A 17,592-nucleotide genomic window follows, 5' to 3' on the forward strand; every position below is an offset into this window, starting at 1 on the left:
GATGGGATTTTGAAACTTGAAAAGATTAGTGGAGCTCAAAATCCGGTAGACATGTTGACAAAGACGGTTACTACGGATAAACTGAAGTTGTGTTCAACTTTAGTTGGCATGCTAGAATAACAAGACCATAAATGCTGCTGTATTGATCGAGGTGTGAAGACAGATTAAAATCAGTCTTCAAGTAGGAGATTGTAAAGTTAAAGTGGGCACCGCCTAAATTTCTAAATGGAAATTAACAAATTCAAAGGTAGGCACCAGGGTAGGCACCAAATGATACAAAATTCAATGGGTTGGCAGATTATTGTTGAAATAGAAATAGGGTTAATTACAATATTAGTCCCTAAGTTTCAACTATAAATACGCTAACCCATTTAGCTTCAAAATCATCCCAAATCATTTCTTTCTCCCAATACTAGAGAGCTTTCTTGTGAGTAGTGAGTATTTTGTAAACACCTGTAAATTTTATCTCTTAGTAAAAGATATGCAGCAGTCCGGAGGCGTAGGCATAATTGGCTGAACTCCGTTATCAATTTAGGGTATTATTTTTCCGCTTTTATTTCGCATTCTCACTAATCTGGTTATAGGGAAATTACTCGTACTCGTTTATTTCCCAACATTTAGATGTTGCTAAGTAGTGTTTAGGATTTAGATGAAATGATGGTGATGAATGGTTCAATGGTCGTAGAAAAATTAGTAATTATCTATAAGGATGTGATATATCATTGCTTAGAAATGCTTGTTCTTTTAATCAAACTAATCTCTTTCGAGCTACACTTTCTTCCATTTGCAATCTTTCCCTACATGAAAGGTCTTAGGCTGGGTTTAAATAACTCATATGGTGGCCTCGATTTTTCATAGTAATAATAATAACAATCGAATTTCTATATAAATAACAGGTTGATGCTGGTACTTGCTTCACTGTTTTTTTCCCTTCACTATTCTAGATTTACTAAGATTTGGAACCAGCTGCCAACCTTTATCTTCAGTAACCATGCTGTGCTGATGTTGTAGTCCCACTGACATTTCCGTTTGATTTGCTCTTCTTTCCCACTTTCTCTACTGGTGAATGGTACAACTGACTTCCTCGTCCGAAAAAGGGTTTCGATCGGCAACTTTCAGGGTTCCGTTAGACTGCAACGTTGACTCTCCCATTCCTCAGTACTCGCTAAAATGTGCGAAAGGCAGAACACGACTTCCAACATGTCCGGCCTCTGCTTCCAGTTATCATCCACACAATCCTTGGACAATAATGACATCTTTACCATAAGTTAAAACAACAAAAAATAGGGTTAATTAAACCTCTAGTAGGACAAAACCAATAGGAAAAGTTACATGGAAACCAACAGGTTTAAAGAAGGATTATACCTGCAAAATAGTCTCTTTGTGGTAGTGAGTAAGGTTCCGGTCGACGCATTTGATCAGCTTGATCATGAGGTTTTCGTTATCACTTAATGCCTGTAACACCTGAAATACAAGTTTTTCAAACTGGCAATGTTTTTATCCAGCATTCAAGCATAGAGTACTTCATAGGATACATAATCCGCCACCGTTCGATGTTCGATGGACTGATTATTTCCAGGGCTTGCATCTCTGCTTATAGCTGGCTGGCCAGTGAGTAGTGCCATTAGGACAACTCCAAAGCCATAGAAGTCGGTCTTCGTCGTCACTCATCCATCTCGAACGTACCTTTTAATTAAGAAAACACATTGGAGTTAGAACTCGAACAATTAGACGAGCACAAGAGAAGTCAGATAACAGATCACCTTATACTCCATAGTTAATGATGAATAATGTAAACCACTGATATACTCGGGGGAAAGATAACCGAATGTGCCGACGATTCTCGACGCTGCGGCACTGGCTTCTGGAGAATGGTCCAAATCCAATAGTTTTACTAGCCCAAACTCACTTTAGCAGGCAAACTGAAATCTAAAAGAATATTGTTCGTCTTCTCATCTCGATAAAAGTAATACGGTTTCACGTGCTTATGTATGTACTCGCGACCCTTGGCAGCGTCGAGAGCAATCCGAACACGCATAGTCCAACCAAGTGGATTATAACCAATGGATGGTCTTAATCTTAGCATATTCATTAGAAAGCAAACAAGAAGAGTTGAGGAAATAACTAGTTTCTTCATAAGCCATACCTCTACGGGTGGAGCTGGAGCTGGTAGATGTATAACAATCCGAGACGAAAAGAAAACATAAAATCAAGTACTTTATAGATCCACAATTTGCTTCCATGGTGATTCATACAAGTCGCGTCAATCGACATTCAATTTCTCAGCAAGATTTCTTTGTAAAATTCGTGTACATGAATAAAAAATAAACAAACATAATTAATAACATGAAAAATATTCAATTAAATAATTTGAATAGAAAACCATAAATATAGAAATAAGTTGAGGCATGAAATTACGCAGTTTCCTTAAGACAATTTTTCGGTCACTCCTTGGTGCTCGAGATCTTTGGTCGTCTGTCTCCCAAGATACAACAACGAGATGATCAGCGCATAGTAGCACAACTGCTGAGATCACAAACTATTTTTAGTTTTCGCCTATCACCAAAAACTAGAGAAAAAGAATTCCTTTGATTTGTTTTTGAGTTGTTTTTGAATTGTATTTAACCTAGTAGGTTAACACAATATTTATAGGGAGTTCAGCTTGTGAACAATTAAAAAAAATTTACCTAATGAAGCGTTGATGAGAATCAAGTAATTAAGTAATTATATTGTTGGAAAAATTCGATAATTTTGGAGCTTTGAATGAGAAATTGATCTAAACGTTGTTGAGGAAAGTGTGGAACCAAAATCTGTTTTGGAATTAAAAGTATAAATATTAAATTTTAGAGCTTTGAATGAGAAATTGATCTAAACATTGTTGAAGAAAGTGTGGAACCAAAATCTGTTTTGGAATTAAAAGTATAAATATTAAAAGGTTTCTTTAATCAAAACAATAATTTTAGAAATTAATTAATTACTTGATTCTCATTAATGCTTCATTAGACAAAAAATTTCCAATTGTTCACAATGTGAACTCCCTATAAATATTGTGTTAACATACTAGGTTAAACACAATTCAAAAACAACTTAAAAGCAAATTTAAAGGAATTCTTTTTCTCCAGTTTTTGGTGATAGACGAAGACAAGGAATAGTTCGTGATCTCGATAGTTGTGTTACAGTGCGTTGATCAATTCATTGTTATATCCTGGGAGACAGACGACCAAAGATATCAAGCACCAAGAAGTGACCGAAAATTTGTCTTAAGGAATTGCATAATTGCAGGCCTCAACTTATTTCTATATTTATGGTTTTATATTCAGATTATTTAATCGAATATTTTCATGTTATTAATTGTGTTTGTTTTATTCTTGATTCATGTATACGAATTTTACGATGAGATCTTGTTGAGTAATTGAGTGTTGTTTGACACGGCTTGTATGAATCACCATGGAAGCAAATTGTAGATCTATAAAGTATTTGATTTTATGTTTTCTTTTCATCTCGGATTGTTATACCTCTAACAATCTTAAGATAGAATCTATCTTCTACCTTTTTGAAAAAAATCTGAAATGATTTGAAAATCATGGGTAAATCATGAAAAACAAATAAATTCGCTTTTAGGATTTATCATATCGTTTTAACGGATTTGCTTAATTTCAAAGTGGACAAAACTATTTAGTAGAAATTGTCGTTAAAGTAACATTGGTTACTAAGTTTGAAATGTTGTTTCTATTTGATAATAAAAATTGAAAATAAGCGAGATTGATTTGAATCTACGCAATGATACATGAGTTTTTTTTTTTTTTTTGCAAATTGTTTTGTAAGGTCATGTAGGAACCAACTTACATAAATACACAAATGCATGGTGATTAACGCATTGTGACTAGCGCATGGTGATTTGCCTTTTTTGCAAATAAAATAATAAATGTAATTCTTTAGTTATGGAAAAAAATTATATATGTGGTTATTGCATATAAATATAGAGCAATTAAAGAATCAATGTAATTATTTTTATATTATGGTATTATTGGGGAATATCATTATGGTAAGATTTCGCCCATAAAAGTGCACGCAAGCCTTAATCATGATATTATTGTTATTACCATATAACCTTTGGCCTATTAGTATGGAATATTAAATATGACATTGTATAAAAAATATCTTTGGTATTTATAATTATTATTAAATGTTATAATAATTATTGTTTGTGTTTTTAGAAACACTATAATTGTACTAAAAATTTCTTTTGAGAAATTTTGTAGATACAAATGTATTTTAAGTTTAATTCAAGGCTTTTGATTATTGGGTTGTCAAAAGTAAAATCAAAGGATCAGTTCCTTTTGATTATTGTGTTGCAAAAACTAAAATCAAAGGATTAGTTCGTTTCGATTATTGGATTGCGAAAATTAAAATCAAAGGATTAGTTCCTTGTGATTATTGTGTCGGTAAAATTAAAGGATCAATTCCTTTTGATTTCTGGTTGTTAAACAGAATCGAGTCGTTGTGATATATATGTTTTGGGTTTTCGTGTTACTAATCCCTTCAGAATATAAAGAAATAAATCACTGGATCTATTTCATCGTAGAATCTTGCGTTGATTCTAACTTTGTAAAGGAAATAAATTCAATTATTTCCTTGAGAATCTTAAATGATTCTAACTTTGTAAGGAAAATAAATCGTTGAATTTATTTGAGAATCTTGAATGATTCTAACTTTGTAAGATTATAACTTTGTAAGGTATTTTCTTGAGAATCGCGGATGATTCTATCCTTTAAAAAGAAACAAATTTTTAAATTTATTTTCTTGAGAATCTTAAATAATTGTATATTGTTAAATGAAATAAATTGCTAAATTATTTTCATATATGATTATATCTTTTAAAAGGAAATAAATCGTCAGATTTATTTTCTTATTTTGGAAAAAGAAACAAATCGTTCGTTTTAATTTCCTGTTTTGTATAACAATTTATTTTCCTACTTTATGAAAGGAAATAAATCGTTGAGTTTATTTTCCTCTTTTACGAAAGGAAATAAGTCAGTGAATTTATTTTTTGTGAAACTTATATGATTCTGATTTGGAAAAAGAAATAAATCGTAGGATTTATTTTCTTTTTTTGAAAAAAGAAATAAATCGGTAAATTTATTTTCCTAAAAATCTTAAATGATTCTTATATTTAAAAGGAAATAAATCGTTAGATTTATTTTCCTATTGTGTAAAAGGAAATAAATCATAGAATTTTTTTCCCTAGGAGAGGAGAGAGTTAAGTGGTTGACCAACATCTTTAATATCATTTTAGAGACTGTAAAGATGCCAGAGGAGTGGAGAGAGTCTACGGTGATACCAATATATAAGAATAAAGGAGATCCCCAATGTTGTGGCAACTACAAAGGTATTAAACTACTCAGCCAGACCATGAAGCTATGGGAAAGGGTGATAGAGGCTAGGTTGAGACAAGTTACTAGGGTTTCGGAAAACCAATTTGGCTTTATGCCAGGCAGGTCTACTACGGAGGCGATTCATCTACTTCGACTACTTATGGAGAAATATAGGGAAAAATAGAGATCTTCACATGGCGTTCATTGACCTTGAAAAGGCGTATGATAGCGTTCCCCGTAATATGATCTGGAAGACCTTGGAAACGAGACGTATCCCAACTGCTTATATCCGGGCAATTCATGATATGTACTGTAGATCTACTACATACGTCAGGACAACTGCTTATACCAGGGGTTGACTCTTAGCCCTTACATCTTCGCCTTGATTATGGACGACATCTATTGTGCGACACCAGACGGTGTTCCATGGTGTATACTTTTCGCTGACGACATTGTTCTAGTTGCTGAAACAAAAACTAAGCTGAATAGTAGACTGGCTACCTCAAAGACTGCTTTGGAAGAAAAAGGTCTAAGGATCAATATTGAAAAGACAAAGTATTTATGTTCAAACTTCAGTGGGAACCAAAACGATGAAGATGTAAAAGTATGCATAGAAGGACACGTTCTCCCCTCAAAGGATTGTTTCAAGTACCTAGGGTCTATGATACATAAAGATAGGGGTGTGGATGATGACGTTACACACCGTATAAAGGTAGGATGGCTAAAGTGGAGGGATGCTACTGGAGTTTTGTGTGACAAGAAGGTACCTCTAAAACTTAAGGGAAAATTCTATAGAATGACAATAAGACCAGTGCTGCTGTATGGGTCAGAATATTGGGCAATCAAAAAGGATCACGTAAGGAGGATGGAGGCCGTAGAAATGAAAATGATTCGATGGGCATGTGGTAGGACTCTGTGGGACATGACACCAAACTCTGCTATTAGGATGTCCTTAGGGGTGGTGCTTGTATCCGAAAAATTGAGAGAGGGAAGACTACGGTGGTTTAGGCATGTCCTTAGGCGACAACCGTCGGATGTAGTAAGGAGGGTAGAATCGATTACAGTCGATAGTGCCAGAAGGAGAGGATGACCAAGGCAGAAGTGGGAAGACTGCTTGAGATCTGATTTGAAGGGTTTAGCACTTACTGAGGACATGACCTCTGATAGGAAAGTATAAAGACTTAAGACCAGGGTAGCCGAGTAGTGCGGGTCACATCCATAGGGTGTATCATCTCTGTCTTCTTTTAATGCCTTTGTAGTAATTTCCATGGCTTCTACTTTTTATACGTTTCTGTCATTGAAATGTACGAAGGCTTAGAACTAGGGTAGCGGAGTAGTGTTGTCTTAGTTTATGTTTTAACCCATTTGACTTTTTTTCTTCTCGTAGCTTGCTATCGTTGATTACTGTGTATCATTCTCTTCATGTTTCCCCTTTTTAAATTTAGTCGGATCTTACTTTTATCTATATATGCATAGATTTTTACGCAAGGATATATTTACAGTGATTACTTCCCATTACAGATCGTGCATATAAATACTGCATATGACGACTATTTTAACTATGTATTTATGTATTGATTTATACATGCATTGCATTTTATCTTTATTTTTAATTTTCTGACTGTCGGAGGTCTTCCACGGAAGCTGCTCTCAACCTGGTGTTGGGGGCAGCCTATTACCCTACCTCCCCCTTATCCCATTGCTTATGGGAATAGGGTTTTGTTATTGTTGTTGTTGTAGAAGGAAATAAATCGTTGAATTTATTTTCCTAAGAATTTTGTATGATTCTGATTTGTAAAAGGAAAAATCATTGGATTTAGTTTCCTATTTATTAAAAGGAAATAAATCATTGGATTTATTTTCTTGTTTTGTAAAAGGAAATAAATCGTTAGATTTATTTTGCGATTTTGTAAAACGAAATAAATCATTGGATTTTTTTTGAGAATCTTGTATGATTCTTGTTTGTAAAATGAAATAAATCGTTAGATTTATTTTCATGATTTTAAAAAGAAAATAAATCAGTGGATTGAATTTATTTTTCTTGGGAATCAACTATGATTCTATTTTAAAAGAAAGAAAGAAATCATTAAATTTATTTCTTTAAATCTCGATATATATGTAAAGTGAGATCTTAAAAGTAAATTTATTCTGAAAATTGAATTCTTGTCGTAATAATGAGTTTACCTGCTCTACTTTTACAAACAAGAAAGAATAAATATTTTATTACCTTCATTTGTGATAGCAAAAAATATTGATACATATTTGCTAAAAAAAAGGTGAAGCTACAGTGAAATCTATTCTCTATAAATTCAAAGTTGAAAATCAACTTAATAAAATCATTAAGATGGTAAGAAGTGATAATGGTGGTGAATAAATTGAACCATTAATTGGCCAATATTGTGCACAACATAATATTATTCATAAAGTGACACCATCATGGGGGTTGCAAAGTGAAAGAATTAATTCTTAAAAAGGAAATGACGAACACAATGCTAAGAAGTTCCGGGTTATCACAGAACATGTGGGGGAAGCTGTTTTTCCAAATAATTACCTTTTTAATAAGGTTCTCTCGAAAAATTTGATAATACACTATATGAGTTATAGAAATGTAGAAATCTTTCTATAATTACTTAAAAACGTGGGGGTGTCATATAAAGATAATGATCTCATTATCAAAGGAAACGAAATCCCAAATCAGTGGATTATATTGGCTATGTAGATTATAACAAGATATATCAACATCTTATGTATGAATCAAAGAATCCCAAGTTATTTAATCGAATATTTCCCATGTTATTAATTGTGTTTGTTTTATTCTTGATTTATGTACACGAGTTTTAAGACGAGATCCTGCCGAGGAATTGAATGTAGTTTCACGCGACTTGTATGAATCACCATGGAAGCAAATTGTGGATCTATAAAGAATTTGATTTTATGTTTTCTTTTCGTCTCAGATTGTATACCTCTAACAGGAACCATGTAAATGATCACTTAATGCACCGTTTTGGGCTAATTCATAAACAAGAAAAACGATTCTCCGCTGGCATCATACCCGATAAGCTCGATCTGAAATTCACACAAGAAAGTGAACAAAAGAGAAGCAACAAGCACATGAAAATGATCAATGATAAAACAAGATACCAAGTTTGAATGATGAACTTTACAAAGAATGTTTATCTCTGATAATAACTCTTTCGTTTTTGCGTTTTTCATCTGCTTTACTGCCACGTCCTATATGCATAGAGTTGAGAAAGATATTATTGAGAGACAGGTACAACGTCTATGAAATGAACAAATTCACAGGAGATTCATTCAGCTTACATTCCCTCTTATTTTTCCAAGGTAAACAGATCCACAGGAGCTTTGGCCGATCTTCAAAGACGAACTAAAGTCAGATGTCGCATCGTGAACTTCATTATAAGGGAACTCAATAGCTTTATCATAACTGAATTAACTGAATGAAGAAACAATGCTTTCTCCAGATTCCACAAACAAGTCAGAGGTAAAATTATATATACACAAAGACACAGATATGTCTGAAGTTTCAAATAGCCTGTACTTGTGAGAAAAGTGCGTGAATCGAATGAAGAATGCATGCTATCCATCATTATTGAATATGGCTTTGGTGGTTGATTTCTCTTCTTGTCATATCTCTTCCAAAGAACAAGTATCACTATAAACAGAATGACAGCTAAAATGGCTCCAACAATGGCGTGGATTCGAAATTTTGATGATTTTTGGGCACTTGAATCTGCATGTAAGAGGAAATGAACTTCAAATAATAAGCTACATTCATTTATATCAAAAATAAAAACATTTCGAAATTTCGAGCAATATGTACATTCGGCTGCATCCACAGATACATACGAATTATCGGTGATCATAAGTGTAGACACATATTTTCGTCCCACACACTTAATTAGATTGGTTTACTATATTATTAATAAACATGTTATATATACATAAATATATTATACTATATATTATAAGATTACACATGTATTACATATAAGTATTAACTGATTTTTTTCGTTTACAAGGCCCAATACATAGCAGGCCCGTTTACAAAATAAACAGCCCAGCAACAGGCAGACCCGCGAACCGGGTCCAAATCCAAACACCCAAATTGGTTAGGGTTTGTGAAACCCTAACCTCATCTCAGCACAGCAAGTGAAGACCCCAGCGCCGCATGCTTCTCAACCAAACGCATCAACCGCCGCTCTTCTCGGCCACCAACAAACGTGTGTACACGGGGCTCAACCTCAACCAACAAACAACAGAGATTGAATCATATTAGGGGTCTAAAAATATCATTTGTTTTTTCTATAAATAAATGTAACCCACACAATTAGAAGGGGACACGCACAAATACACAAGATACACGATAACACTACGATTACACTAGCAAATACTAGAAATCGAAGCAAATCTTGTAAACCTTTGAAAGTAAATAAATAAAAAGGTTATATTTTTTTACCTTCGGTTTGATTCTCACTTGCATATGTGTTGTTCATATTCTTTTTTGGTTGATTCGAAACAAGAAGCCAATGACAGAGGATGAGAGGATTTTTCGAACCTTCGTTCGTAGATCTACTCTCCTCGAGGCTTGATCTAAAAAAATTATTTGGATTTTCGAAATGAGGAGGGGAGAAGCTTTTAGAAAATAATTTATTTTCGTGTTTTGTCACCGATGACCGGCGGCGAGGTGGCGCCACCGTGTGTTGGGTTTTGCTGTGGTGGTTGTTCTTCGTTCTGAAGAACAAGCAAGAACAATGGAGAGAATTTGTCTCTCTCTCATTTGATTCGTATGGGGGGAAATGGAAATGAAATCTGTTTATGGTCTTTGGCATTTATAGTGAGCCCATGGAGCAACCTACGACTCGACCCGCAACACGCACGACCCGCGTGTTTTTGAAATAAAGTGGGTGAATTTTGTTTTCGATCCGTCTGAGTTTTCTGGAACTTATTTTGCCCCCAAAATCCAATTTTTTGGTTTGGAATCCTCCTAATTTGGCCACCTAACATGCTTTTTAATACAATTTGATCCTTATATTATTATTTTTATTATTATTTTATATTATTTATTTTGTTACATATATGTATATATTTTTTAAATATTTTATTTATATACCTATTATTAATATATATATATATATTAATTATTTTAATTTTATTATTTCTTTATTTAAGTATTATATCTTATTGTCACGCCCTCAGAACTTCAACGCCTCAAACCGTCGGAATATCAGAGTCAAGGTTTGACGGGTCGTGCGGCCTTAGACGCTTTAGACGCTTCTCGGTCTTCTCGGCTACTAAGTAAGCCTTACCCAAGCTAAGTGAGTTTGCAAACTCACAAAGGTTGGAACCAAGCCCTCAAGGATTCGGATTGCAGAAGCTTTAAACAATAACGTGGCTACTCCGAGCCACAAGGTTGGACTATCGTGTGGAAGTGCTAACACGAAGGTGGCTACTTCTGGCCACCAAGATAGGCAAAAAGTAAAAAGAACTCAGAAAGAATAGAGCAAATGCCTCAAAGCTATATTACTCTCTCACAAAGAGAAGAATGGAATGGGTGATCACAAATGAGGAGGAGAGCTCTCTAATTATAGTAGAGCTCTCTCTCAATCAATGGCTAAGATCGTTTTACATGAAGGGCTAGGATTGATTCCCACCTAACCCACCTCTTTTAATTTAAGGCAAACCCACCTAACCTTATCCTTCTAGAATCCTCCAAGGAACGGGCCAGATCTGATAGTTCTGGGCAAACCCAATAGTCTGTATAATTCTCTTACAAATATCTGCTCACATGTCTCGGATCGAATCCACGAGCCTTGACAGAATTGCCCCCATCGCCCTCGTCGCTTCTCTCGGACGCCTCGGAATAGATCTTTCACAGACTTTTTAATCATTCTCCAAGAATGGGCTAAGTCTGGTGGTCACGGTAAGCCCGATACTCCATATTGAACCTCTTTGTTGGACGCTTACACCAATGTCTCGGACCCAAGTTTCTAGCCCGTGACATTATCCCCCACCGAACCTAGCGACGCCCTCGTCGCTGTACTCGACGATCCTGGGCAACACCATCTTGGATATCCTTCGGTTCCTTGGCTGGTTGCGGTTCTCCCATACAAACTACTTGCCTTGGCTTTTGTCTCATGTAACTTCCAGATCTTTCGCGCCATATTTCACATCAACTTGGTTGCCTTTCGACACCTCTACTAGCTCACGTCCCCCCCATAAGGACTCGGCCTCCCATAATGGATGTGCTTTCTTTGGCTCTTGCCGCCAAGTGATGAAACGGGCTAAGACGCCCACAAGTGCATCTCTATCGTAGGAACTCTTTCCTACAAGTCTTGATTTGCCTCGGTTTAGACCCTCTTGTCCTTTACGACAAAGTCTTGGATCCCATCTAAACTTTGTTTCCCCCACACTAAAAGTTAGGTCTTGCCCGACCTACACTCGCTTAAAACGGCAAATCAAACTCAAAAGAACACAAGAAATGTGTTGAGATGTACCTTCCCCCTCTTATTTAGTTGGTATTTACTCAAAATATTTGCGTCAGCCCTTCTTTCTCCATGAAGTCTGACACTCCCCGTATTGAAACCTTGTCATTGGAGTGTTTTGTGCCATCATGCATCGACACTTTCTCACGGCAAAGTCCGATGGCCTTCCTTGCATCCTCCCTTCTAACACGAAGATTGGAGCTCACTTCCCACCTTTGAAATGGGTGGTGTCTCTGCACTTGGCTTCTACTCGCCTTGGCAGAAATAAACCGTACTCAGCCAAGTCTCAACGCCCCCTCGATCCTTGGTTCATCCTCTTCTCTAGACAACTTGATCCTAGGCTCCTCCATCACCTTGGATGACTCGGCTCCCCTAAGGTAATCTTGCAAAACTTCTGGCACTTCAAGTTTGCGCCCTCTCGTTTTCCCGACTCTTACCCCGGCTTAACATCTGTGTCACTTGAACTCGTGCACATATCATCCCCAGATCCACCGTCTGGTTTATCATTGAGTGGACTTTCCCTACCACTCGAGGAACAGTCTTCATCATCATCCGACTTGCCTTCATTTCAAAATCGCTTGCCGTTACCCTCAGCTTTGGGATTTGCTTTAAAAGTCGTCTTCTTGACTCCAAATTCTTTGATGGACTCGGCGGTAGTCAAGGCTTTAGACAACTCCTTGACTTCCCTTCGCTCTAACACTTTCTGCGCCCACGGTTTTAATCCGAACATGAAGGTGAAGGACGCATCTTCTTTAGTCAAACTCGGGACTTTGAGCATGAGTCTTTTGAATCGGCTCACATACTCTTTGAGTGACCCCTTATGCCTGAGACGCCTCAACTTGGACCACGCCTCCATCTTGGCATACTGTGAGCGAACTTGCTCACTCTGCACCCTCGGCTTGACGGCTTTATCATTCGCTATCGTACTAGGTCCTTTCCTATGCTCGACTGCTTTGACACTCGCAGTCTCGTCACGTCTCGATCCTGGGCGAACTACTTGACAGCTTGTAGTTGCACCATGCTTGCCCCTCGATTTGGCTAATTTGGATCACGTAGCCTCATCAAGTCTTGCTCTTGACTTGATTGCTTGAACACCCACAATCGCATCAAGCTTTCCCCTTGTTTCGGCCACCTCATCATCGACAGCCTTGCCTCGTTTTGATCTTTGCTTGGCCGCATTGATCCCATCAATCGAACCATGTCTTTCCTTTGACTTGGCAACTTTACTCGTGCCTCCGCCATCTCTCGCTACTTCTCATTCTCCCATCATCCTCATGATGGTTGTAAGGCGATGCTTCTCGAGACATCCTCTTATCAAATGAGGACCATCACAGAAGTAGCATTTCAGCTTTTCCTTGCTCGCCTTCTTCTTTTCCCCGGACTTGGCGTTGTCTTTCTTTCCTGATGGCTTTCCTTGGCCGCGAACAGTCGATGGCTCAACTTGGCCACTCGAAGAGCTTTCTATACCATCTCCCCGCTGTACCTTTTCCCTCTCTCCCCCATTGTTGCCACTATCCCTGGGCATGGGCCTGGATGAAACATTGCTACTTGGCTTGACATCAACAAGCTCAGTTAGCGTTCTGACTACAGCTATGGCTCCCGAAAGTCTCTGGGCATTACCTTTCTCTTCCCCGAGCATCACCCCTGGTCTAAGTCCTTACAAGAAGGTCTTGAGCGCACCTCATTCACTCATTGCTCCCTTACATATGAGTAGCTCCCTATTGAGCTCATCCACCTCGTTCCTCAAAGCCGTTACCTCGGCTTCTTGGGCATTTCTCCCTCGAACCGTCTCCAACTCATCGAGAACTCGTTACGTCTCGACCTTGAATTTGCCCTCCATGGACTCCAATCTTTCAAGGCAAGACTTCACAACACCCTAGGTCTGCTTGGCCTCATCCTTGGCTTGTTCAAGTCTACCAACCCTTTGTTCCCACGAAGTTGAAACTTGTTCCATCTTGAAGAGCCTCCTTACGTGGTCACCAAAACCATCCATCAAGTAAGTCCATTTCCCGTACAATGTGAGTTCATCTCCTTGTTCCTCATCAAGACTCTCATCGTCTTCATAAGAGAACGCGTCTCACTCGGACATGCCTTCGGCGTCATCCTTAAGCCTCTCTACTTCGAGAACCGGCTCCCCTTGGTGTGCTATAGTTTCCTCGAGCATTCCTTGCGAACTCGTCACGACATCTCCATGCTTGGACACCGACGATGCACTCGAGCCCACTAGACTCTCTTCTTGTTTCCCACCACGGCTCTCATTACCTTTGTGTGCGGAAACTCCTTTTCTCTTATGTACCATCTCAATTATCAAACTAAATTGATTGAAAGTAAGTAAAATAAGCTTACCTGGTTTCGCACCTTTCACCAAAACACGATTGAAACGATCGTTGCTTGCCCATAATGACTCGCTCTGATACCACTTGTCACGCCCTCAGAACTTCGACTCCTCAAACAGTCAGAATATCAGAGTCAAGGTCTGACGGGTCGTGTGGCCTTAGACGCTTTAGACGCTCCTCGGTCTTCACGGCGACTAAGTAAGCCTTACCCAAGCTAAGTGAGTGTGCAAACTCACAAAGGTTGGAACCAAGCCCTCAAGGCTTCAGATTGCGGAAGCTTTAAACACTAACGTGGCTACTCCGAGCCACAAGGTCAAACTATCGTGTGGAAGTGCTAACACGAAGGTGGCTACTCCTGGCCACCAAGATAGGCAACAAGAACAAAGAATAAAAGAACTCAGAAAGAATAGAGCAAATGCCTCAGAGCTATATTACTCTCTCACAAAGAGAAGAATGGAATGGGTGATCACAAATGAGGAGGAGAGCTCTCTCTCAAAGAATAGAGCAAATGCCTCAGAGCTATATTACTCTCTCACAAAGAGAAGAATGGAATGGGTGATCACAAATGAGGATGAGAGCTCTCTATTTATAGTAGAGCTCTCTCTCAATCAATGGCTAAAATCGTTTTACATGAAGGGCTAGGATTGATTCCCACCTAACCCACCTCCCTTAATTTAAGGCAATCCCACCTAACCTTATCATTCTAGAATCCTCCAAGGAACGGGCCAGATCTGATGGTTCTGGGCAAGCCCAATAGTCTGTATAATTCTCTTACAGATATCTGCTCACATGTCTCAGTTTGAATCTACGAACCTTGACAGAATTGCCCCCATCGCCCTTGTCGCTTCTCTCGGACGCCTCATAATAGATCTTTCACGGACTTGTTAAGCATTCTCCAAGAATGGGCTAAGTCTGGTGGTCACGGTAAGCCCGATACTCCATATTGAACCTCTTTGTCGGACGCTTACACTAATGTCTCGAACCCAAGTTTCTAGCCCGTGACATTATAATTTTTTTTTTATATATATATGTATATTTTACCTTTTTATTATTATTATTATATATATATATATTATTTATTTTTATCTTTTTTTACTATTTTCTTTTTATTATTATTATTTCTTCTCCTAACGTTTTATGTACTTATATATGTATTTTATTTTTATTTGTTTTATCCTATCAAACTTTTCTCTGACATTTTTTCTTCCTAGCCTCCCATCTTTTTTTTTATCTCATCTTGACCCAATGTTCATCACTTTTCGGTGAAAAGATGTGGTAGGTTAGGATTACTTTAGTTATTATTTTTTCCTTTTTATTTTTCTTATTTTTTTATTTTTTTAAATAGTTATATTTATACATATATTCTACTATTATTTTCTTTCTTTTTACTTTTCTCTCTCTCTCTCTCTCTCTATTTTATTTATACTTTTATATTCTTTATTTTTACTTTTTTTAGCCTTTATATTTATTTTATTCCTTTATTTATTTTTATTTTTTATTTTTGTTCTCATTTATTTATTTAATGTATATATTATTATTTTCTTATATTACATTATTATTTTTTATTTTTATTTTTATTTTTATGTCATTTTCTATCTTTATTTTGTTTATTTTATTTGCTTCCCTATCTTAACTTTATCTTTTTTTCCTTTACCATATTTTCTTTATTTTTTATTTTTTTTTCATTTTTTATCTAACATTTTTATCTTTTGAGGGTATTTTCAATCAATCGGAGGTAAGCAATTTGTATCTTATTTTTACCTTTTACTTTAACTTACAATTTTCTTAATTAAAGACAACTGGAAATTACGTAGTACCGATTCAAGTCAAAGCCCAATTCCGGGCCCAACCGAAAGACGATTCCGAAAGCTTGGCGACTCCGCTGAGGACATGTAAGTGAGTCAGGCTAAGGTAATTTTCATTTTTCTTTTTAAGGAAAAGGGTAAGTTTAAATTTTAAGGTAACATTTTGATCCTTATTGCTTACTTTTGATTATATTTTCGAATAAATAGTTGTACTAACTATTTTCTAATGATTTTAGCCTTTCAAACTCGTTTTTCATCTAATGCTCTATACTCGAGCTCAGAACCCTATTTAAGTAGGGGGTGAATGCGACACCTTCGTGTGAATTTATTCACCGTGCGAGCCTAGCAAGTAGCCTTCGGGATTCATATATCTTATGTCTTCGTGTGAATTTATTCACCGTACGGGCATAAGGGAATGTTTCCTCTTGAGTTTAACTTAGTCCACACGAGTCTGTAATGAGTTTAGGACTAAGGGTCTGGCAAGCCCAAGGGGGCACCAGCAAGGAGAACTCGGGTACCGTTTTTAGAACCTAAACCAGGAGACTATGAAGAATTAGAGCCTACCCCGAAACCATATTTTAAACCCTAGGATGTTTTTACCCTAACTATGTTGGTTTCTATTTTTCTTTCATTTATTTTTCTTTACTTTTTTTCTTATTTTTACTAACTTTTTGCTTTCGTGTTTGTCTTTTTTAGCATTTGCATCATAAAAGAGGCTATTGATCCCTAAAAAGAGTTTGTTACACACAAAATAATATGAATTAATGGACAAAGGTGTTGTAATACAAGATATTAAAAACGCCAAGGTACGACTAGAGTCCGAGAAGACTCAGAAAGAGAAGGAAGACAGTCTTTAGGGGAACTATGTGTCAGAGCTGGTTAGCTACGCCTCTGTCAGCTTAAAGCAGAATAATGTCCAAGAGCTACGAAGTATTTGGGACAGTTGGAAGGGTGACCGAAAATAAAAGTTCGGTCAGCGATATGGTGATATATCACTTTTACTTTATGTCAAGACTGATGAGCTCCTGATCTGAGCATTGATTCAATTCTGGAACCCGGGATATAGTTGCTTCACCTTTAACCGGGAGGACATGGTGCTGACTATCGAGGAGTATACTACACTATTGCACTGCGAAAGCTTCAAACTAGAGAGGGCATCTATCAAACACATCAAGAGTCAGTCTTTCAAGAACGGACTGGCCAAGATTGCAGGGTTGATGAAAAATTGGTGGTTGACCGACTCCGACACAAAGGTAGCGGGGAAAGAATTGAGTGGATCTACATAAAGCAACTAATGAAGCCACCCTGATGAATGGAAGATTATAGACCTTTTTGCACTGAGTCTGTACGGTTTGATTATATTTAGTTAACCCAGTACCGGCCATCTTAGCTGAGACCTTTCGGTCTCTCAATCATTGTAGAAGAATTGGCGGGGGAAGATTCATTGGATGTGTTCAGCTCCTTCAAGTCTGGATTCACAACCATTTCTGAAAGACTAACGAGGTGGCATACCGCCGTTTCAGCACCACCTATTCACTTTTGGGAGAGATCATCACTATGAAATGGCACGAAG

At 37.1% G+C, this 17,592-nt stretch overlaps 1 pseudogene; it reads right to left on the bottom strand.

Moving 5' to 3' along the window:
• Positions 1 to 1,115: 1,115 nt before the first annotated feature.
• The window catches only part of LOC120147909, a 36,962-nt pseudogene continuing 20,485 nt past the window's right edge, over positions 1,116 to 17,592 (bottom strand).

This window comes from Hibiscus syriacus, unplaced genomic scaffold (genome assembly GCF_006381635.1).
Source record: "Hibiscus syriacus cultivar Baekdansim isolate YM2019G1 unplaced genomic scaffold, ASM638163v2 tig00110945_pilon, whole genome shotgun sequence".
NCBI lineage: Eukaryota > Viridiplantae > Streptophyta > Magnoliopsida > Malvales > Malvaceae > Hibiscus > Hibiscus syriacus.